The sequence below is a fragment of the Pyxicephalus adspersus genome, chromosome 6 (assembly GCF_032062135.1).
Source record: "Pyxicephalus adspersus chromosome 6, UCB_Pads_2.0, whole genome shotgun sequence".
Classification (NCBI taxonomy): Eukaryota; Metazoa; Chordata; class Amphibia; order Anura; family Pyxicephalidae; genus Pyxicephalus; species Pyxicephalus adspersus.
The window spans coordinates 34,103,512-34,128,668 of NC_092863.1; the positions used below are offsets into that span (position 1 = coordinate 34,103,512).

At 38.2% G+C, this 25,157-nt stretch overlaps 1 protein-coding gene and 1 long non-coding RNA gene across 3 annotated transcripts in view; one reads left to right on the forward strand and one right to left on the reverse strand.

Moving 5' to 3' along the window:
* Positions 1-12,809, forward strand: part of LOC140333491 (uncharacterized) — a 127,921-nt gene extending 115,112 nt beyond the window's left edge. Inside the window, exons 6-7 of the long non-coding RNA XR_011921373.1 lie at positions 4,090-4,376; positions 11,898-12,809. This is a non-coding gene — a long non-coding RNA (uncharacterized lncRNA). The remainder of the gene's footprint in view (positions 1-4,089; positions 4,377-11,897) is intronic.
* A 4,555-nt stretch (positions 12,810-17,364) lies between these two features.
* LOC140333492 (leukotriene B4 receptor 1-like) overlaps positions 17,365-25,157 on the reverse strand; it is a 28,863-nt gene continuing 21,070 nt past the window's right edge. For both annotated transcript variants that reach the window (XM_072415162.1, XM_072415163.1), the window contains 2 exons: positions 23,321-23,365; positions 17,365-18,903 (listed from right to left, as the gene is read on the reverse strand). The gene's annotated coding sequence lies outside the window, so the exon portion shown is untranslated. The remainder of the gene's footprint in view (positions 18,904-23,320; positions 23,366-25,157) is intronic.

Here is a 25,157-nt window from a genome sequence, read left to right on the forward strand (position 1 = left end):
AAACTTTATCTGATTTATATTTATGAAAGTTTTTTTTGCATGCTCTATAAGCCATGACATCCAATATACGGGTTATTTCCGTGGATCCCCGTGTGTGTCTCTGTCTTTCCTTCCCTCTTTTGGCTCCAGTCTCCTGCCTGCATGCTGATGTGTCCAGTCACTGGAAGTAAAGGCCTGGATGTCATTACTGTAATGAATCCTTGGCTTGCTGCGATCACATATGATTGGTTCTCATGTATGTAAACAAGGAAAACAACCAGAGACATCTGCTCGGTGTGCAGACCTATAATAGGAAATAGAAAATACTATCCTGAAATCTATTCGTACTTTTAACCATGTCTTTTGCTTCTTAGGGAAATGACTTTTGAAAAAAAAAATTACTCTCATCTTGTATTTATATAGTGTTGGGGCTAGGGGCTTGTTCACACAATAGGGAGGATTTACTTAAGGAATTTAGGCCGTTCACTTACCAAGGTGACTTATCACAAAGAGCATGCAATAAGGTGTTAACAAATGGGCTTTTGCACATGATTGTATGGTTGAAGTCAGCAAAGCTTCATCTTGTTACTATGGTAAGGCAAATATGCTTTTAAAGGGGATAATTCACTTTGCTATGTGAACAGTCTATATCTGCTCCTATCTATGGTGCAATCCAATACACTGCACTGCACATGGTGTTTAATATAAAGGATCATCAGAGATTGCGTGAAAACAATCTCCGTGTCTGTGTGCCTTGCAGTGCTATTGCCACAATATTCTGCTGCACACATTTATGTGCTCTGTGCCATTAAATGTAAAAAATTGGGCCTGTATCACAATAGACTATAATTCACAATAGTATAATACACACCCGCTGCAAATGCTACACTGGCACACTGTCCTCTAAGGTGATGACACATAAATGTCTCTACCATAGTCATAGTTTAATGTACATAGTCATAAGCTAATGTATACATGTCAGATAATAGTCGCTCAAGACGAGGTTATGAAAATCTGCCATATGCACAGCACTCCCCTGACATCATCCTCATGGGTTGACTCATCAGGAATGACAACGGTAATCAGGAATGAAAAACCATGGTTGAAAAGCTAGCAGAGGCAATCACAGTGCAATTAATACATTTTGCTAGTTTTATTGATCTGCCACGGAAAAAGGCTATTCTCATGGTGGGGTCAGGTAGGTTAAGTCTAAAACTTTTCCACTATTTAAAAAATGTGTCCCATTGTGGACATGCTTTTAGAGTGGTAAGGATGCGCTTAGCTTCCAATTATGCCAGAATGAGATTGTTCTTGATGTTAAGGCTTAAGCTGCGTAAACACGTGCAATAATTATCGCTGGAAACGAATGACTAGCGACCGTTCGACCGATAATCGTTAACAAAAAAAGTGCACGAAGCCGATGAACGAGGATTGTCGCTGGAAACAAACGACCGTCCCGGCGGATCTGATTGGGCGATGATTGTTCGCAATCTATTGTGTCTACGGTCGGTCAGTGATCGTGGATAGTTGTGCAGTACACTTTCTCCTTTACATGTCACTTCCTGCATCGCTCAAACAATTGTATCTAGCATGTGTACATTATTATATTGGATCATATTTGAATGATCTTATCGTTAGAGCCTGTACAGAATTGTGCACAATACGATCGTTAATAATCGTATAATCGTGCACAATTATTAGTTGTTCCTTTTCTAACGACAATTATTGCATGTGTGTACCTAGCTTTACCCTCATATTGATCGAAAGGGAGCTGAGGGTGCTTATATCTTATCTTTTGTTGAGTATGACTAATTGTTCTGCCCTGTGAACCTGTAGACTTTTTGGAAGAGCTTTTCCTTTGTCTTTTTTTTGTTGTTGTTGTTGTATGTGTTTATTTGCAGCGTGGTTTGCATCTCTCACCTGACCCGACCATCTGCTTGTTTCTTCAACTATGCTTTTCTGCTACTTGCCCTGATCATAGTTTAATTATGATTCCAATTCTAAAGCCTGCAGCCTGTGCATTATTCTGCAGCCAAGACCATCCCAACCAACACATGCTGTAAAGCTTGATTAAAGCCTTTTGTTGCGTGCTGGAAACACAGAGGATCCATGTATATATGGAATGTATATAAGGATATATGGAATATCAATACCAAGCAGCAGATGTAAAGTTGTATAATATAAGATTATATAACATACGGAAGCGGAGATAAACACACATAGTAATATAAATAGGGTGCTACTAAAATATAGAGGTCTCCAATTCCTGGTGCGCGGCCCACTAGTGCCGTGGCTCTGACCCCACATGGGGGGGGCACACTGGCCAGAGCCACGGACCATGTCTCCCGTACGCATAGAAGGCTCAGGACGGTGGGTGGGTTGTGTCTCTTGGTTCTGGCATCATGACGTCAATCTGAGGGGAAGTTTCTTCCTCTTTGAGACACGTCTCCCCATGCATGCACGGTCCAGAGTTCGTGCATTTAGTGGTCCCTGAGCTCCATAGGTTGGGGACCACTGACTTTAATTTGAATATGGTATACAATGTTGGGCACTGAACAACAAGAAGGAACTTTGGAGGGGGCGCGCATGTGGGCAGATAACATTTTAACCAAAAACTGGTGGTTTAATTTGTAAAACAAAATAGAGCTTATGTAAAAACTATGTATCCAAATATATCTTGGATTGGTATGAATACATTCAAATCAGCTTTATTCCAATGAATGTACACAGTTTATTAGTGGGAAAAACTTTTTCAGGAATATAGGGGTTCTTTACAGTAAGGCTGGGTATGGGATTCTGAAGAAATAAGTAAGAATATGTAAGAATAAAAATGTACAACTCAGATGTTCAGAAAATGTGTACTCCAGTTAGCCGTGTGCCAGTTTCAGGTGTATGAATAAAACTGCTGAAGCCAAAAAATCAGCTTAACATGCTGATAGTTAGCATTTTTCAGACTGGGTTAACCAATGGCAGCTTACATCATCTCTTGATGAAATCACCTGATACAAAAATGACCAGAACTTGTGGGGGTTGAAGTTGACTAACTGGAGTTTGAAGGTTTCAGAATATTTGTTCTCACAATTGCCTATGTACTTTGGAACTTTTAAATTATTCTAATTCTAAGACTTTCTGCGTTCATAAGAAAGCTGCCAATCTGGTCCTAGTTTGCTCCCAATTATTGTGCATATGCTACATTTTTCTATAGAACTCTATGGTAATTATATGTCTTTATATGTGTATATGTATTTATGTGCCAAAAAAATTGAAACTGCAGATTCAATTATTGTTGGGAAAGATGCTGTTGTTAATGATTCATTATTTTGTAGCTAGCTGTAGTGCATTGTACATACTGACACACTAATAAAATGGAAATGCAGTCTACAAGTGTTCCAAAGCCAACCTGTCAGACCCAAATAATTTCAACTCTGTATTTAATAATACATTCTTAAACTTATTTCCCAAGCAGTATGAGTACCTGTATTTGAGGAGGTTATCAGCTTCCTAAAATGCCTGTACAGCAGAGTTCAGACTGGGGGAGAGAAAAGCAGCACTAGATTTTATCTGTTGTGTGTCAGTGTAAGGCTAGGTACACACGTGCAGTAGTTCTTGTCCGATAATTGGCTCAGGGGCGATATCGGACGAGAATCTTGTGTGTGTACAGCGGTTGTCGTCCATCGTCCGAGCAACTGTCCTGGCGAATCCACGGACGATGAACGCCAATCGATCGTAATAGAAGTGAAGGGAAGATAGGCCAGCGAGGTGCCGCTCCATTGTTCTCCCCCTCCCCTCTCCATAGAGCAGAATAGTGCTGTATATACAGCACTTGTTTATGCATTGTGCAATCGTTAGTCATTGGAAAGAATCGTGAAAGATCCTTTCCAATGACAATTATTGCACATGTGTACATAGCCTAAGAAACATGTTGATATATTAGATACATCAGATACAGCTTTTCCTTTTCCCATTTTATAGTCACAGGCTTTATCAGGCAAACAGCTCACCTATATATATTTTATCTGTGTATTCAGCTGTTTACCTGGAGTTTCATCTTTTACATGACAATACTGCTAATTCAGTGTGCTAATGTTTTTTTTTTTTTTTACATTTCAGGACTTTTGCAGAATCTTTCAGTCTTAAACACACCATAAATAGAAGTCCTGACACTTGGATCTAGAGGTAACCTTCACCCTGCTGGTCGACATCGCCACACTGATTGGATTAGATCAGTCTTCAGGATGTTGCCAGAAACTGTGCCCTTATATACAGGCCAACTTTGATGGGTATCATAGTCAGAGAAACAAAAAACATTGTTAGATCTCAAATCTAGGCATCTACCATTGCAAGAACTTTTGTTCTTCGGGCACTCAGGTTTTCTTCCACTTCCCAAAAACATTCAGGTAAGTTATTTGGATTCCCCCCAAAAAATGGCCTTAGACTGTGTAAATGACATTTGATTATGGTAGGACCAATCCATTGTAAGTCCCTCTGAGGGACAGTTAGTGGCATGACTATGGACAGAGAAATACTGTATGTTGGTACTATATAAATACTAAATGATAAGAATAACAACTTTAAAACTGTTAGGGTTGTATGTAGTGCTACAAAACTTATTTATTAAAGAATTCTTATAAATCAAGAAAAAGTACTTAACTCATGTAAACCCATAAATAAAGGATTAGATACTTTTCTACACTGTGCACTTAGCTATACAATAGAACATGTGTGCTGGAGGTCATCATCTAGATCAGTGTTTGTTAATCATGGTTTCGTGGAACTCTGGGGTTCCTCAAAAGGTTGCTAGGGGTTCCTTGAGCAATGAAAAATTACTGCCTCTTGATGAGGCCCAATCTAAATTTTTGGCTATTCGTAAGAATGACATTCTTCCCACTGATCACCACACTAATGTACTGTAAACTGTCGTTATAGTTTACCAGGAATGGATCTCTGGAAACAATCTTTTGTGATGCACACATCACCGTTCTGTTCTGTGGAAAGGGGAGGATAAGTGAGTGGCACCCTGCTGCACTCTCCTCCATAGGAAGGGTGGTTATCCCTGGTTAGTCTTTCATCGAACCATCAGGATGGATTTAGGAATGATGTTGGGGAACTGCAATTTACATGCTAGCCTTTGGCCCAGGATGATCACTCATCTGGGGTGACAATAATCCAGTGTGTGTATGTAGTTGTGGTGTTTGTAGAACATTATTGTGCAAAGATTGAAAAGCACCAAAATAGCTTATCATTCCCAAAACTTAATACAAAACCTTCCTACATGTGTACATTGCTTTCTCACTTCTGGGGCAAAAAAGCAGTGGAAAAAAAGGTGAACCTTGAAATATAAAACTGATAAAGCTGTACTTTGGCTATGTATTTGTTGTCTTACAGCATTTTTAGTATCATGTATCATGATCTAAGTTAGCCCTGGTGCTTTGTGGTTGTGGCCCACAAATACAAGGCAGAATGATTACATTTATCTTCTTCAACTCATACCTAGGAGAGTGGTGGTGTTGGCATCTCTTCAGTCTGGGCAGCACTGCTACTTACTGGCACAGAATGGAGTGAAGGATGTGGGAATCCCATACACATTCTTTAGTGAATGATGAGGTGACAATCCTCTAATGGAAGGGAGTGTACTTTTAGGGAATTGGCGTAGTGTAAAGAGACAAATATCAGACATTGGTATGCAAGTGTTCTTAACCCTATTGCTGCATAGAATACTATGCTATTCAGATGAACTAATTACTCTTTGTCATTTTATGATTTGTATCACAATATACTTTGGAGTACAAGTTGATGGTGAAAGGCTTTAGTGCGTATTTTCCATAAGTATGAGGGAAAATCCCAATGCTCAGGAAATGAAGATGTTAATAAAAATGTTAATAAAAATAGTTGGGAAAGTTAGCTGTTGGTGTTTGTATAATGTGTTGAAAGGGGAAACTAAAGTGCACGAGGTATTGGAGTGTAAACAGCTGCTGTTACCCCTCTGCCCTGCCCCTCACCTTCTTTCCTCTCTTGGGACCTTTGTCATTTCCTTCTGCAACCAGCACATGATCTGGGGTAATTGGACTTTCCATGGATGGAACAAAGAGGAAAAGGAACTAGCTATTGGCAGACTAAACACATATCACTGGCTCCAATATTTTATTAGGCCAGTAGTCATACGAAAGTACATACTGTCAATTATTCTTTGAGTGTGATTTGTTATTAATGTATTAGAACAATAATGGAAAACCAGTTTTTTGGTGTCTTAGATAAAGTATATAATCCCTTAAAATGATTAATCCCTTAATCTGTATACATCAGTTTACTAGTTTACCTTGATCACCATGCTCTTTTGGTGGTGCTCTATGTTTATCATTTTTTGCTGTTTAATCTGAAATATATCTTTAAAATCAGTAAAAGCCCACACGAAAATTGTATGTGGTTAGGAATACATGCAAAACAACTGACACTAGTAATATTGTCATAAAGATATTATCAGCAATGACAAGGTGTCACCTTTTTCTGCCCAGAAGTGTTCATATTCTGTCTGATTACAGGGCATATTTAGTAGTTTCAGGAGAAGTGTGAAAACAATTTAAATTATAGAAAATGCTGTGATGCCTGTGATGCTACTTTTCAATACTGAATAGCTGGATAGGTGATGTCATAAAAAATCTTTACTTCTATGCATTTCAAATAATATGCATTTAGTTTACTATTGTAGAACAAGTAATGAGGTCCATACATGGTTCTGCAAAACTCAAAAAGACATTCTTTAACCATGAGAAAAATGAAAAGAGCTCTTTTAATCAAACACTCTTGATCAGTATTTGTTGCATTCCCAAACAACTGGCAGAACAGTGCCCTTCCATTTGTTAAGAAATGCAACAGAAGGCACTTTTATTGGCTGGAGGAATGCTACCCACTGTACTTCTTAACAACTGTCAGGGCCACATTCTGGTATGCAGTGGGGATGCTGTATACTAGTGTCAAAATAAATGTTGAGTCTTGATGTACTAGGTGGCATCGGTAGGATCCAGCTGATGAAGATGGAAGACAGAGAGTGGCTTGTCAGCCTTGTGTCTGCTTGTTATTCATTGAATACCTGATTTAGCGTTGAAGAATATTCTGTAATCTTGAAAATAGAAGGTACGAATGAGAATATGCCACTATTTTATTATTGTTTTTTTTTATTTTATTTGTTTTGTTTTTTTATTGTTTCTTTTTACAAACTTTTTTTATTATTAAAAATAAGTTCATGGTTGGGCAGGGAAGAAGATGGGGTAGAGATGCTAGCAGTGGTGCATCATTTCAGAGGAATTATGTGGTGCAGAGTTTAGTTAGGATTTAGGACCACAGCTCATGATTTTTCATTTTTCAAATATATATATATATATATATATATATATATATATATATATATATATATATATATAAAAAAAAGGAGCTCATGCTTTAATAGTCTTTCCTTTTAGTATAACACATTGCATTATTCATTTTATCCTTTCCATATTTTGTGCTAGAATACAGCTACTTACCTGGTCCCGCTGGTATACTAGAAGGCACCCGACGCTGGAAAGGGAGACCGACGGACGACGATCGACGGAGGACGACGCTTGAACACGAACCCGACGCTGGATGAGCACAGGGGGACCGAGATTTTCCCTACATTAATATCCCCACTTACCTGGGTAAGTGGGGATTTTAATGTACGGGAAATCTCGGGCTTAACGAAAAGAGCAACTTTTTTTAGCCCGTACGAAAGTCGGGCTTAACGGCAAGGAGGTTAAACCCTTTTAATACCACAATAGTGAAGGTTACTGCATATAAATACTTTATACTTGCAGATAGTCTTCTCTTATGCTGAAAGTGATTAGTCTTACTTCCCTGCACACTGTGACCTTCATACAACTAACTTTAGAAGTTACAGCAGATATATTGAGCACACTTCTTTTCCTCTCCGATAGACTACAATGATCAGCCAGCCTACTCCATTGTATCTGTGTTGTCCTGGCTCTCCCTTTATGGCTTTTTGCTTTCTCTCCTGTTAGTCATTTAGTCAACTTCATTTGTGGATATTTCCTAGAATGGTCTGTATTCAAATGCAGCCGGTCCAGGAATGGTTTTATGCTGATACAGTGTGTGAGAGGCAATACTGGGCTCTGAAATGTTTGCTGTCCTTACTGTATTTCATGATTCTACTGGAATAAAGTTTTTTTTCACACATACTTCTACTAATTAACACTTAGTAGAATCACAAAGCAGTTCAGGGAATCGTGGTACTACAAAATTGTACCAACTATGCTAATAATATGACTACAAGAGCAGAGACACAATACAAAGAAACACTGAGTTATGAGTTATTATGCTGTCAGAAGTGGCAGAGGAGAACTGATAAGAAAATCTGTACACGTGTCAGATTTTCACTTGAGATGAGAATGATTATTTATCTTGAGTGACAATCATCTGATGTGTCTACCAAGCTTTAGGGGAGGAAAGTGGATCTCCCCCTGTGAAGGCTGAATTCAACAATAGGCCAAATAAGCTATGTGGGACACTTTGCAATATCAGTACATGGGTTCTTATTATGTAGGACCTAATGATGATATTACAGCACTGAGATGCTGTATCTTTGAATTTATTGCTTTGATATTTGTTTAGGTATAATCATTATTGCTTTCTATGACTGTGACATGACAACCACACTTTATCTAAACCTGAAGCCAAGTCATTTATCTGCTTCCCTAACCCAAATGATGATAGTTATTTGTTTTTCCTCATGTCCTAGATACCTGGTAAACCTGTGTGTTATACTGCAATGAATGCCACCACACAAATGCATGCAGTAGTGCATTGATAAAAGGGCCTGATTTATTAAAGCTCTCCAAAGCTGGATAGGATACACTTTCATCAGTAAACCTGTGTAATCCAGCAAACCTGGAATGGATTTCTTCAAAGTTATTTGCTATTTGCTAGCAAATGTTTTGAATTCTGGACCAGATCCATTCCAAGTTTGCTGGATCACCCAGCTTCACTGATGAAAATTTATCCCTTCTAGCCTTGGAGCGCTTTATTAAATCAGACCCATATAGATGAAAAAGATGTCAGAATCTTGTGCCATGTTAGCATTTATTAAAGAAAGTTTGTAATTTAGGTGATACATTTTATTAACTAGCTTGAATTATGAAAAATGCAACCTTTTAGCATTGCTAAGACCCCCTCACCAGGCTTTACATAATTCTTAAAAGGTTCTGAAATCCCACATATTGACTTTTATTCTTGACACATGTGAGGCTATTGTAAACGACAAAGCTGTATAAATAGAGACATACCATATCCAGACACAACTCCTTCCGAGCTGTCCATATATACTAGAAAAGGAAAAAAAAACAAAAGGGCTGCGACTCAAAGCTAAGTTTTATTAAGGGTAAATCTATGTAGGTTTAGTCGCTGGCAAAGGGTTTGACCCATCTCTCCAACATGGAGTCCTATTGGCATTTTGCACATGTAGCACTTGCGAGTTCCTCCTTCTAATAGGGCAATAACTCACACAGGCTTGTTCTGTAAATAAAGTCCAAGAGTTTACTGAACTGCTCAAAACAAAAGGAGAGCGGGTCGGTGTACTCTGTCCCATAAGTACATAACATACACTCTGGAGGGAAAAGTAATCTTTTGTCCAGTCCTGAGATGAAAACGGTCATGTCTGTTGTTTGGGGTGGTCTGTCACAGATCTGGTATTTACAAAATGATGGAAGTTTTTCTTCAAGCCTTTGGCTAAAAGCCTGAAAAGGAATCTAATACCCATAAAGTCAGACTTCCTATCTTTTGATAAATTAGCAGTACAACAAAAAAGTTACGTAATATTTCATTTTTTTTTTCCTCTTCTCTTTTACTTATTTCTTTAATGATCTCTTTCTTATAAGTTATCTTTATTACGTTATTTCCATTTATTTTTCTTTTATGTTATAACTTAAATTATATAATTTCATGTACATGTTTTATTGTAACATTGTATCATTTTATTTTTATACCTTGTAACCTTGTAAAACTCAATAAAAATTATTGTATCAGGAAAAGTTACATACACATGCTCCATTTTCCCCAAATGCGAGTACAATCATTTGTCTTGGGTGAAAATCTAGTATGTGTACATCCCCCAATATCATTCATCAGTCCCTCCTTGCCGATGATGATTGAGTGTGGATGACAGCTGTACTTTACTATGGAAGAGAGCACAGCAGGGTGCCAATTACCTGTCCTCCCCCATCACTTCCCCATACAACAAAATAGTGTTGTGTGTAAAGGGCTCATTAGTAGTCCGGCAGACCCAAATGATCAGGGCAGTGCAGCGATCAGGAGTAGTCAAGTGAAGCCGGGGTCAGTATACCAGAGTGTCAGAAACTGGAGATGCAAACAGGACAAAACGGGACATGGAAACGCAGCCAGGAAAAACTCCTTGTTCAGGCAACTGCCTGTTGTCAGTCACTTCCTTTTATAGGGGTTCATGTGCCAAATGGGAATCACATGACCAGCAGGTAAGAGAACCCACCACCAGAGGGAGTGCTCTAGCAGAGACAGCTTAGGTGGTATTCACACTTCTACTAGCAGATGGGTGGCTTCTGCTGAGTATTCTGTTGCTCTGGGGTAAATGGGCAGCTCTCAGGGGATCAAATGACCAGGAAGTAAGCAGTGGATAGGATTCCTGAACAGAGCTGCTGCTGGTTACAGATGAACCCAAGGTGGGTGACAGAGACGGGGACCTGTGACATTATTTTCAACAACAAAGAAATGTGATATCGATGTGACGTCTGCATGTGGCTTTAGGCTCTAATATATCCTATTTTCAAAAATCATGAAAATGTAGTTGTATTTCAGTTATAGTTGCATTTTATAGTGTTTCTGATATATGGACAGCTGAGTTAAATCTGTTTCTCTTATCTTGGAGTCAATTACCCCATTAACTTATCTCTGTTCTCTTTCTGTACATCCTTGCCCTTTACAACAACCTCAAGTGTACAAAATAAAATAGTTGTACTTTGAATAAATATATTGTACAGTTCCTCCTTGTATGTGTGTAAAGCCTGAAAAGGGGATCTTAGCAAATCACAGAAGCTTGAATTTTTAATACCTCAGTTTAGTTATTATTAAATATCAGTTCATCTACAAACATTCTGTATTGCAACAAAATTGAAATCCCCATAGAACCCTTTACTGTAAAGTAATATTTAAAGGAAACCTAGAAAAATACAACTTAAAATTATATACATGCAAACATAAGCTATTTGTCTTGGGCATTTAGAATTATAAAAAAAAATAAAGCATGATTTGTATGAATCAGTATATGGCAATCTCCCCTCCTATAGTGTGTTACTTCCTCCACCACCTAGAATGTAAGCTCTTCGGGGAAGGGTCTTCTCTTCTCTTCTGTGTCACTGTCTGTATCCATCTGTCATTTGTAACACCTATTTATTGTACAGTGCTGCGTAATATGTTGGCGCTATATAAATTCTTTTTTTTTTTATTATTATTAATAATATTAATAATATGAATATTAGTAATATTAATAAAAAACCTTTAAAATTACTTTTTTAATATATCACATCTGGAAACACTAGATGGTGCTGTAACTCTAAACTTTTTCAGGCCTAATTTTCTCTTCTGGATAATGTGGAAGCCCTAAATATTATTAGATCTCTTGATATGCCTTTATTAACACAACCTTAAATCATAAAAACGTACTGTGTTTTTTTCCTACAAAAAAGTACATGGTAAAGCAACCATTGCCCTTGTTACGGGGTGCTGAGAAGTTCCTGGCTTTGCCCCCTTCCAGATGAAATAGAAAAATGAGTGTGGGGGCATATGACAGCCTAATATCTTAGTAAGCAACTGTGCAAATATCAGGTCTTTGCAATTCTTAAAACTGTTTTTTCTTTTAGTGAGAAGCTGTGATAGGAGAGGCACAAGCAAGTTTCATGTCGTTCAAATTACGGGCCATCATGAAGTTTTTGTTTCTCCAGGGAAAGTCAGCACAGGACATTCACACTGAGATGTCACAAATACTAGGGGAGAAAAGTCCTTCCTACAGCACTGTCAAAACCTGGATATCTCGTTTCAAGACTAGGCATTTCATCATTGAAGATGAGCCCCACAGTGGGCGCCCCCAACCTCAACTGACCCGGCAACCCGCAATGCTGTCCATTAGCGGATTATTGAGGACTGGAAAATATACGTGAGAAAGATAGCTCAAATACATGACATCTCACGGGAGCGTGTTGGGTTTGTTATCACCACTATCCTAGACATGCGCAAGCTTTCAGCCAAGTGGGTGCCGATATGTTTGAACAGTGATCAGAAGAAGGAACGAGTTGTAGCATCCAAAGCCGTTTTGGACCATAAAAAGTCATGGCATCCGTTTTCTGGGACAAAGATTCTGTTTGTGTATTCTGTTGCTGGACTACCTACATCAGGGCTCTAGTATCACGGGACAGTATTATGCTAACCTCCTGGACCAGCTGAAGGGGCAATTAAGAGAAAACACCATGGAAAGTTGACCAAAGGAATTATTTTTTTTGCAGGACAATGCACCTGCGCACATGTCCAACGTTGTGGCTGCCAAATTAAACACCCTGGGTTTACAATCGGTCCACCATCCCCCCTACTCACCTGACCTGGCCCCTTTGGACTATTATCTTTTCCCAAATTTGAAGAAACACCTGAAGGGGCAACATTTTGAGGACATTTCTGACATCAAAGATGCTGCTGAGAGCTGGTTTGCGGCCCAACCAAAAGACTTTTATTTGAACGGTCTAGAAAAGCTGCAATTACGCTGTACCAAGTGCATCAGTATAAGCAGGGAATATGTTGAATAAATGTGTTATTTCATAACTCTGGCTCTCTTCTTTCTGGGCAAAGCCAGGAACTTCTCAGCACCCCCTCGTCTGTTTTTGACTCCACATAGGGTCTGGGCACCAGGGAGTAAAAGAATAAAGAATACTGAAAACATTTTAGGGTGCCTATGGGTATAAATCAGTGGCTGTACATAAGAAGCATGATATCTATGCTTGGGTGGGCATTGGGCCTTTTAGGGTAATCCTAGGAGATGACTAGTGCTTGATAATATTGCACACAGATATTTTACAGAACCTTTGCATGACCTGCTAAACTGGTATTCATGTTTTCATTGCTACTGTTCATATGGAAAATTGTACAAGAAAGATCAGGTAGCTCCGTCAGTAGAAATGGTGGGTAGACAGGCTCAGATTGGCCCGCCAGAAGGCTCATTTGGGGGCTAATATTGCTGCCAATGAAGCCACTGACACTGCTCTTGGGGTTTTACACTGTTGCGACTAACACCACTCCTGGGGGGTTAATATTGCTATCATGGACACCAGTACAGGAGGATTGCTGACACTGACTGTAGGCTGCCTGTGCTCTTGGGGTTTTAGATTGCTGCCCCTGACATCACGGGTAGGGGGAGGGGGTTATTATTGAAGCCACTCACATCAATCTTGGGAGATATTACAGGTGAAGATATGATTCTGGTATTCTCAGAAAGACAGTAAATGTCTTTGGATAGTCTGCCTTTGACAGTTAAAAAAAACAATACCATTGAGCTAAGTTTACTATAGCTAACTTAAAATCTTTAACTTATGAAAAAAGAGAGATAAAAATGTTTTATTTAAAGCTGTATGATGTATTTCGATCTTTCTTACTCATTATACTACACCAACAGTATTTTCTTTATACTTTTCCATTGCTCTGCTGCCTCCCTGAATTTCCCCTTACCTAGTAGTCCCTTTATTGCAGTAGCGTGTGCACACAACCCAGTATTTCAAGCCCAACTATGGGTTTAGTATCCAACTCGGTAATTTGTTTTTTTTTTTTTTCAAGTTAACAAATTTCAATCTTCATCCCAGCCATGTCAACCAGATCATCGTCCTCTGCAGTTTTATCCGTGAAGGGCCCTCCAGTTGCTGAGGTCAGCACTCATGTGTCTGGTGCCTGGATGAATATACATAATGCATAAAAAAGGGGCCCATGACACCACAAAATCACAGCATCTCTGGTCATGTGATGCTGGGTGTCATTCAACCTTGAAGACTGAGAACATCTTTTGGACAAAAAGAATATATACTGCATGGGACAGCTATTGAATATTGTGTAGTTGAGACTTGAAACCTAAACTTGGAATAAAAAAAGCCTAAACTTCAAAAATAAAAAAAGATATTCTGCATTCTTGGAAACTAAGATTGGGGCAAACAACCCTTCTATTTATTACTACTACAACTTAATTTACCTGTAAGAACTCATGATTCCAAAATTGTATTTGAATATGTGTCAAAAGATAATTTAGGAGGTGTATGGAAAGGACCAAGGAACAAATTCTAACACTTTTCTGGATATAGATGGTGAAAGCTGGAGCATATTATCTGACATTATATGTGTTATAAGGTCATCAATTAGTGTTAGATATTGTTTCAATGGTCTTGTGCAGTCTATTATTCCTAGCAAGCCAGGAAAATGTGAAATTTACTTTATTGGTGTAAACAGGGCCTGAGTTGGAGTTGTAAGCAGATTGTTAGTGATTTTTGTGCAGCACAACCCCACAATAGCTGCTGGACATATGATGAGACTTCCTGAAGTGTGCTAGAATGACTAAAACCATTCACAATCACTTTCTGATTTTCTTGCTGAATTTCAACTTGGAAATATTCATAACTCAGTCAAGGTTACCTCTTACACTGACTTCAGTGTAGAAGTGTATGAAAATAACCCATACCTTAAGCTTAGGGAGGATAGGCAAATAATCAAAAAGCCTAAAGACTAGGGCTATGAACACACCTCAGATGATTAAACACATTTCAGGTGGGAATCTGACATGTGTACAGTGGTCACCAGAGGTTGAACTAAGTCCTCACCCTTCAAGTTCCCAAGTCATTGACACCAAGTCCCAAATCAAGTCTCAAGTCACCAAGAATTCTTCCAAGTCGAGTCCAAAGACAAGTCACTTCATTTATCCCCATTTGTCCCTATATAGAAACAGAGCTCTGATCCTGTTCTTGAGCACAGGATCACATTCTAAGTCCATGGCTTTCTCCCCTGACAGCTTAAGGGGATGGGGAGGAAAGCAGTGAGGCTTCTGTAACACCACCCTCCTACCCGCCCCCTTCAGCTGTCAGGGGAGAAAGCCCTTGACTTAGAATACAAGGAAGGCTGTGTTGCAGAAGACTCACTGCTTCCCCCCCACCTTTCTTGCATTCTAAGTTCACAGCTGTTTCCTCTGACAGGTAAAGGGGACGGGGAGGAACGTTGTGTAAAAGAAGCCTCACTGCCATCCTCCCCATCCCCTGCAGCTGTCAGCAGAGAAAGAAAGTCGCAAGTCGAGTTGCAAGTCGTTCATTAGGCGACTTAAGACAGACTCGAGTCCAAGTTGCGCGACTCAAGTTGTCAGGATGAATCCATGATGGAGAACATCTGCTATACATGACATGGGAACACAGCCACTCACTCATCCTCCCTCCTCCCCTCTTTAGAGAACAAAACAGTGCTGTGTGTAAAACGCTCATCTGTCACCCTCTGTCACTAGAAATGATCATGAAATCTCGTTTCCAGTGACTAAACTGCTTCTGTGTATGTAACCTAAGCAAAAACAACAAAAACACAATTACGAAAGGGCTGGTGGTGAATAATGACACTTGAATAATGTTTCCATAGTTAGCTTCCCGTATTTCTGACATTTAAAAAAAAAAAACCACCAGCAGTTTTAGGCACTCAAATGGTATAATATATTTCAGTCATGTAAATACTGTAAACATGAAGTCGTTGTAACTTGCTAGAAGGAGTTTGCTGCAGAAAGAAAGTACTGATCCTGACCACAGAGGTATTAAAATATAAAAAGGAAGGGCGGTTAATATTATGTTGACATTTAAATGTTGCAACATCAGAGCTAAGATTGCTTCAAATCCATTAAAGCCTACAAAACAATACATTTCCAGACTTTTTCAGTAATGCAAATGGTGAGGGTAGCAAATGTTGAATACTAATTATTGATCTGGTTAAAGTAGACAGTAAGATTTGCAAGCAACTATATGGCTTTCACACAACAATCAATATGAAGTTTACCTGCACACTTACTGGACAACCTGTAAAAAACACAACTATGTTAGATGGGTTTTATGTTTAAATCTAAACTATCTGAGTTCCTGATTATAAAGGAGCATCAGTAGCAATAAATGGATTCCAGCAGGTGTGCCTGGAGGTTCCTCCTTAAAAACAGAGGTTTCAGTTGCATACATCTGCTGTTGCCCTGAGTGCAGGTCAAAACAAACTGTAGATATTCAATATACAAACTTATCAGAATTAAAGTGACAAAAGTTAGATATGTGATGTTAACATCACAGAGCATGCCCATATGCAATTCTAATAATTAGCCAGTAGAGGGTGTAGGTGAATAATATGAATGAGAGTGAGCCAGCATTATGGGGCCAGGTTATGGGGCAGCTGAGATATTACATATAAAGGAAAGCCTGACATACTAAAAAGGACAACTGTAGCCAAGTCTGGATGCGCAATTCAAAATCAGCAAATAACACAAAGAATGTTTAAAATGAAATATGAGAACAAGTATATCCCACCTACTAGATTGTAAGTTCTTCGGGGCAGGGTCCTCTCCTCCTGTATCACTGTCTGTAGTAGTCTGTCATTTGCAATCCCTATTTAATGTATAGCACTGCGTAATATGTTGGCGCTATATAAATCCTGTTTAATATTAATAATAATAATAATAATAATAATAAAAAGTATTAATTGATATATTGAATAAAAAAAAATATGGAGCCCCTATCATTTTCTTCTTTATTGTATAGACCCTTGCATTGGAAATTTAGGGCATTTGTTCTATCATATGTCATTTATATTTCACATTTCTGCGATCACATATGTAACATACACTGAATTAATATTGGTTTACATAGAAATAGTTATACAAGATTTTACTATACTATCTGCTCCTCCTAGATATGGTAAGGGATTGATACATGTCAGCAAATTCAGACATCAACTTTGATGGATATATTGATTAATAAGTAGCTACATCTGGTTTTTAGCTTTCTTATCATATAAATAAATGTATGATTACAAATGTATTATCATAAATAGATCATGTAGTATGTTATTAGCAATCTGTCATACAGGTATAAACCAACAATAGATTTTATTTAGTGTAGTATATTTATAAAATAATTGTTTGTATTCACTAAATGTTGTGGGATCTTTCTCAATGGCAGAGGATCCTATAACATATTTAGCATAATTTATATGCTAGATTAACATTAGTGCTTGTGATATTTAAATAAACAAGAACTCATACATACGCAAACTTACAAACACAAACAAAGGCAACAGTTTATTGACTTTTACTAAAAAATATTTTTATTATCTTTTGTATAATACTGTAGAATTGCAGTGTAATAAATGCATTTTGTTTGTTATGGCATTATGGCCTCTTGCAAAGCATTACATTTAATTAGTTATATCATATAGTTGTTTTATATATACAACAAAGTTTTAGAAAGTTTATTGCTCAGATTTTATGTTTTACAGCATCATACTGTCAATCTATGAGAACGGGTGAAAACACCACTCTGTATTGTTTTCTGCATTTTTCTAGCTTATCAGTAGCATCTGACTATAAAATGATATCAGATCTCTCAAAAATTCCAAAAAAGAAACTTTTTGAGTATAGGTTGTAAGGATTACCCAATCCATGATGCAGTATTCAATTGTCCTTGGTATAATTTGTTTGGAATTTCAATAGGAAAAGTCAATGTTTTTTTCTTCCTCATACTATTAATCGCTTTGATTGGTTAAAAATGATTTACTCTGCTCTGGAATTTCTTTGCATTTTTCCAACTCGACAGATTCAGTTTGGCTTCTTTGGCGGAAGACCTGGGAGATTTTTCGGAAACTGGAAGTTTCAGAATGAGTACCTTCAAAGAGCTTGGCCATGAATCCCACCCCAGCAGTCCTAATGAAATTCCCACCAGCAAACACATACAAAATAGGGTTAGCACTGCTACTGAGAAATGCAAGGGCTGTGGCATTAGGTCTGGCAACGGCAGCTGCTTTTTTTAGCGATTCTGATAAGAACAACTCCCCAGAAATTTGTATCATATTTACCAACTGATATGGAAGCCAGAAAAGGGCAAATGTCACTATAATCATGACTACTAGCCGACTTGTCTTATGCTTGGTCTGAAATTTGGCACTGCGAAGCCTCAGTCCAATGAAAATATAGCAAAACAGGATGACTGTGAAAGGTATGACAAAGCCTGTTAAAGTTTCAAACAATTACTGAAAAACTATATGTTTGGTAGTTGAATTGTCATTTTTCATACCGTGAAATGGAATGCAAAGAGGAGGCCCAAAGAAGGTTTTAACATCACGGTAAAATAACATGGGGATGGCCAACAAACCTGCAAGCACCCAGATTGCTGACACTATGCCCATGACGACTGCTTTTGTTCTCACGTTCTGAGATGTGAAAGGAAATGCTACAGCTAAAAAACGGTCCATGCTCATGAACGTGATCAGAAAGATGCTGCCGTACATACTCAGACAGCTAACATAATGCCACATCTTACAAATGAGCTGTCCAAATACCCATCTTCTAGTGGCCAGTAGATGGAGAAAAAATGGTGCTGTGAGAATGACCAATATGTCTGCCATAGCCAGGTGCAAAATGAGTAGGCAGGTTACTGTTCGTTTTTTCATTCGGGTCAATATGGTCCAGATGACAAAAGCATTTCCTGGAAATCCAATGATGAAAGCAATTGATAGGATGGCAATCCCAAGGCTGGCAGAACTTCCAGAAGATGGTACTGGGCTCTTGGCAGGTGCTGTCAGATTTGGAGTACTCATAGATATGAGAGTAAAAACTGTATTCTGCAAAAGCAGGATAAGAAATATATTAAAAATAAAACTTGTACTTGTATAGTAAAATAAAAAAATATAAATGTATTGTGCACTAAGTCAAACACATGTAGCTGTGGATAGGCACTTACATTTTCTTTTCAAAAATAAAACAAATTACAGCACATATACATAAATTAGCTACTTGTATTGTATCTTTATGTCATAATACATTCATGTTCTGCTGCTAGAAAACAGAAAAGCGTGATTACACCCTAGAGTACTAATGAAGATAATTCCAGACTGGATTATGTCCTGTTTTCAAACCATAACAATATTAAAAGATAAAAAGACAGAAGCACTACAATAAATCCAATACGAACACTCCAATAAATATATTGTAGAAGCAAAAAAGGTCAAATATCCAGCATTTTCTGGTCACACGGGGTATCTTTCTTGGGGCAACTTAATTTCCTCTCTAATTAGAATTTGTAGTTCAAATTAGTAGCTTTTTATTACTCTTTATCAATGTTACTACATTGGGGTGATTCTATTTAAGAAATATAAAGTGAATTGTCACTTTTTCAAAGGACATTAATGAAGTGAGGGTCTCCTAACTTTAACAATTCCAACCACGTGCAAGTAAAAGTTACTAGGTTTAATTATTGCTACAAGAACCTGCCCTGACAAATTATCCTTTTTTGCATTGATAAGACCATAATATATTTTGCCCAAGACCCAGATTGCTTTCCTAAACTAAATCCATAGCTATTTATCCAGGAAAACTGCATTTTTATTTCTCTTGTGTGAATAACCAGCATTTTGTTCATTAGTTAAAGGGTTTTTTTGACACATTGGACCTAGTTTATTAAAGCTCTCCAAGACTGATAGGAGAACTCAGCAAATCTGGAATTGATCCGGCCCAGGATTGAAAACATTTGCCACTAATAGCAACTGATTTTTAAGAAATCTATTTCAGGTTTGCTCGATCACCCAGGATCCCCTACGATAATCTATCTTCTCCTGTCTCAGAGAGTTTAAATAAATCAAGCCCAGTGGCATTGACTTACTGAATGGGTTTAGGCTGTTCACTTAGCTTAGTGAAGGCAGTGAAACACCACCTGGCAAAGGATACCAAGTCACGTGTAAGGAAAGCCAGATTTTTCCTTGCACATGGTTGAATGGCTGAGGTCAGCACTTTGCTAAGAGAACAGCCTAAGCTCCTTTGTTATATAAAGCCCTAACCAAAAATGACCTTAAACATCGGGGTAAAAAAAATAATTCTCAATATTCTTAGGCTTTCTTCTCCTATTACTTAAAGCATACCTAAACTCAACATTTTTACTTTACATAGAGGGGTAGACAACCCTTTTATATAAAGTAAAAAATTTTCTTTTTCTAAAGAGCAACGCCACCCCTTTAAGTCTTGATTGCCCCAATGCAGAGCCTTCCGGGATACCTACATCATGCATTAAGGGAGGCACTGGCTGCTCCTGCCTGAGATCAGAACATGTCCAGAAAGGGTATCTTTTAACCCCCCTGGCTGTCTAATTATGTTCAAATTTTATGTCGAAAGTGGTACATTGTTTTGCGTGGAAATTTGTTGTTTAATATTTTAGGTCTGTAATTCTTAGAAATAACACCCGGGTATGAAAAAGTTTGAAACACTAATAAAATTAAAAATAAAATAAACTTTATTAAAAAATAAACTTTTTTTTAAATTTGTCCAAACAAGAGTACAGTAATAGAATAAAGTTTTTGATTTATTATTTATTATTTGGATTTATTTTTTATAACTATCACTGTGATCAATGTTTTAAAAGCAGATTTCAATGTAATGTGCTTTCTAAATTTCCTGCCAAGCCATGCCTCCCTGGCGTACCGACGCTTCACGCATCACATTGATGACACCGGGGACGTGACGCAGAAGCCAGCGGGGGGGAGCAGGTATCATTTTTTTTTTCCTACCCCAAGTTTGGCTCAGGTTTAACGCTTTTGGTATGTAAAATTTACCCTGAGCCCCACTTGGGAATACCGCCAAGGTGGTTAATCCATAGGGAAAGAAATGTCGATCTTACGCATGCTTACGGGGATGTGACGCAGAAGCCAGTGGAGGGGAGCAGGTATCATTTTTTTTCCTACCCCAAGTGTGGCTCGGGTTTACCGTTTTTGGTATGTAAAATTCACCCCGAGCCGCACTTGGGAATACCACCAAGGTTGTTTATCCATAGGTAAAGAGATGTCGATCTTAGGCATGCGCAGTGAGATTGGGTCTCTTTTTTTCCTCTTCACAGCAGCTACGTCACACGATCCCGCACCTGCACAGTGCGAGATTGGGTGATGGAGCAAAAAGACCGGAAGAGAAGGAAGAAGATGGTGCCAGGACAAAGAAGAATCCCAGGATGAAGCGGGACCAGATGGCAAGAAGGACCAGCACCATCAAGGGATCTGCGAAATTAGAGGTAAGTGTGAATTTTTTGTTTTTGTGTTACTTACGCTTTAATTATTGTTCTGAAGGTGTTACATATGGTCTGAGAAAGACGACTTCAGTTTTCTGGAAACAAGAGTTTCCGAAAACAACAGTTTGCACCACAGTGGTGTTATTCACAACTTTTTTTGTGACTGCTGATGCATTAGTATTTTTTTTAACAAATAGAGCCCTGGATTAACAAAATTTTATCATAACATAATAAAAAAATATTTTAAAAAAATATTATTGCCCATTTTAGTTTTTATCTGTGGCCTGCCTGACTTTAAAAACTGTCTAAGACCTGCACAAAGGGAAGAAGAGAAGAGCTTGTCTGGAAACCACAAACTAGACTGCTTGAGATGTCTTTATCCCTAGATATGAAATGTATTTGTAAAGCTGTCCTGGTCTGGAACATGTTGGGTTACTCTACTTTTCTACCTAATTCCTTCAAGAAACATTGAAGTGATAATTTGACTCTTCAGGTGACATTTGGACTCGTGGTTGATCACCCTCCAATACAACCTATTCTATGGTAACTAAAATTGACTCATTCTTCAGCTTGAGCTCTATATATTTATGTAATGTTATCTTTTAGAGTCACTTTTTTGTTTAATTGCTTAGGGGAGATTCAATACAGTTGAAAATTGCACTTATCATTTAGGGCATGGTAATGACTTAATGAACAAAAAACATGTATAACCTGTAATTTTTGGAATGTTAAAGTTTCTTCCTTGTGTTTAACATTACTTCTCGAAAACTATTTCTATCAAAACAAAGTCTTAAAATGTAGTTTACATTTTTTGGAAGAAATGATTGAAACAACATACAAATCAAAATCAAGGATTCTATGTAGATTTAGAATTTCTCATTTTTTCCCTGAAGTTGTTCTAGACAAAAGCAAAACTAAACTTAAAAAAAAACATTTGCAAGCAGGCAGGGTGTTCGTTGCAGAAATGATGGGCGACGTCCCTTCTGCATGCATGCAGGAATTTATTCTTCCTTGGCAGCTGGGTAGACTGGGATCTTTACATTGAGTTGCAAATGTACAGCCAGGGTACATTAAAGAGAAAATTGCAAACAGGCAGGTAAGTATGTTTTATTGTAGAAGGCATATCACCTCTTCTTTTTGCAATAAACAACCTGCTCATAAGTTTTCATTTTTAATGTATAGTTCCGCTTTAAATGACATACCCAGAGACAACAGTGAGTAATCAATAGTGATAACATCAGCTATAGTCAGATGAAATACACATGTCTGCATAACAGGACTGAAGCCTATCCTCATCATCCAACATTCCAAAAAAAAAATACTTTTGGACTGGATGTCTCTTTGAATAGAGATGTAATCATTCATAACTCTTTAAGGTATATTCATATATCTTGAATAGCTGTTAAAAGAACAAATACAAATTTAAAGTGCACCTGTGGAAGTTTTTACTGAATCTTATAGAGCAGTAAAATAGAGTCATCCCTTGTCCTTTGTAGCTGCTTGTACTATTAAGTAATTCATTAGGGAAAATCCTTGAAGACCACAAAAAAGACTAAGCATCAGTTTCAGTCTAACAGCTCAGAAACTTCTGCTGTAAGAAGGTTGCCAGGCTGCTAAGATTCTGCAGGAATAGAAAGTAAGAGTTTAGTGTTTATGTGGAGAAATGTGAAGATGAATATCTCCAAAATGCCTACAGCATCTTTAGTGTTCATAGTCTGAACAGAAGTTCACTTTAAAACTGAATAAAAAATTTACTATACCTACTAGACTTAAATATTAGATTTTTATGTTGTGCATTGCTCATGCCATAGCATACAGCTACATGATGTAAGCTATCAAATGGCTAATAATTAAAATAGTACTGTACAATAACATGTATACTTTCCTATATTACTTTCTTCATGTAATCAATCTTTTATCATCTAACATATTTAGTCAAGTAGGCATGCATTTTATCAGCATTTTTCAATAATATGTACACTATTACTTACTGCCTCCGACATGGTTTTGAAGGTATAGCAGAGATGAAGATATTCCTAGAAAAACAAGTGCAGAACTGTGAATCAGTCCATTTGAAAATAATTTGACCAGCTGTACAAAAATGAGAGAAGAAGCTGTGCAGGATGTTACAAAAAGATCTTCCGAGTATTGCAGGTTTCCTGCTGTCACAACAGTGTTCTATTTCAGAAGGTTGCGTAAAAGATTGTGCCCGTGAATTCATTTTACTTTATCTAGGCAATCTTTGTGGTAAGACCAAAAAATCTTAATGATATAAATGGGTCACAAATTACCATGTGTATAAATATTTCTGCTGTGCTTGCAAGGTTTTCAAGAAAGGGGAACATTTTTAGGTTTTACTATCTCAGTGCCTAAAAATACCTAAATCATATTCATTATAATACCTGTAACACTAGAAATACAAAGTGTACTTATAATTCTTAGTTGAGCACCCGGTTTAGCCTTATGAAGGACTAATCAGAGATACCTCATCTTTCCTCTGAAGGTCAGCTTGGAGGGTAATAATGTAATGGTAACAATATCAGTCATTAAAATTAACATGAAAAGAGAACACTGTTGAATAAAGGAGGACTTCCCCCCTACCTACTTCTACATTGTCACTACACATATAGGGTGCCACACATGCCCAAATTTCATTCTTTGTGCAAAATTCCACCATTCTGCATTAACCTTTAAAGTGTCACTGGCTGCAAGGAGTACATCACTGCTATGTCTTGTAATGGAGACTGATTCCATGTCCACCCACTTGCTTTTTATTGCCATGTGTTGTGGTGCATGGCTTTTTCTTCTGAAGAACACCTTTTTGCATATATATATATAACATATATAGTGTTAACAAATGCATCTGAATTGCACAACTCAAAACATGAAAAAGCATCTGAAGTTTTTTAATTAAACTTCATTTTACCTCTCTCATTTTCACCTCTTTTGAAGTCCACTCTGTTCGTCACTTGAGCCCCTTACCCCTCATTGTTGCTGTTGTCAACCGCCCCACCCCCCAGCCCCGTATCCTACTTTTTGGATAACTTTAAACACCCCAGACCTGGTCAATGGCAAAGAGATATCCATAACCTTGACCACAACCTATTCTTAAATTGCCTTGCATACCTAACCCCCACTCTTTCCAAAATCCCCTCCCCAGATGAAGCTGCCACCCAGTTAAACCACTCTCTTTCTTTGGCTCTGGATAAAGTTGGCCTTGCCACCTTCCACTACCCCTGCCCTGTCTACCCCCTACCCCTGGCATGATGTCCCTGCTCACCGGGTGACTCTAACCATACCCACCTCTGCCACCTGTAAATCATCACTGGTCACCCTCAGCATTGTTACTGTGGATGGAGTAGCTTCTCTTCTCTCATCATCTCCGTCTACTACATGTCCACTTGACCCAATTCCCTCTGATCTACTCCGTGTCCATTCCTCCACCCTGGCCCCTGCCCTAAACGAACTATTCAACCTCTCCCTTTCTACTAGTATATACCCTTCTGCTTTCAAACATGCCATAATTCTCCCTATCCTGAAGTCTCAGTGGACCCCTCCCTACCCTCCAACTACTATCCTTTCTCCTTTCCCCCATTTGTATCCAAACTTCTTGAACACCTTGTCTACAAAAGACTCACTGACTACCTGAGCACCAACTCTCTCGTTGACCCTCTCCAGTCTGGTTTTTGAGCTGCCCATTCCACAGCCCTTACTAAAATGGCAACTTTTCCCTGCTCCTTCTCCTTGATCTTTCCTTTGCTTTTGACACTGTTATCACCCCCTTCTATTACAAATCATGGGCTCCATTGGTATGTGTGACACTGCTCT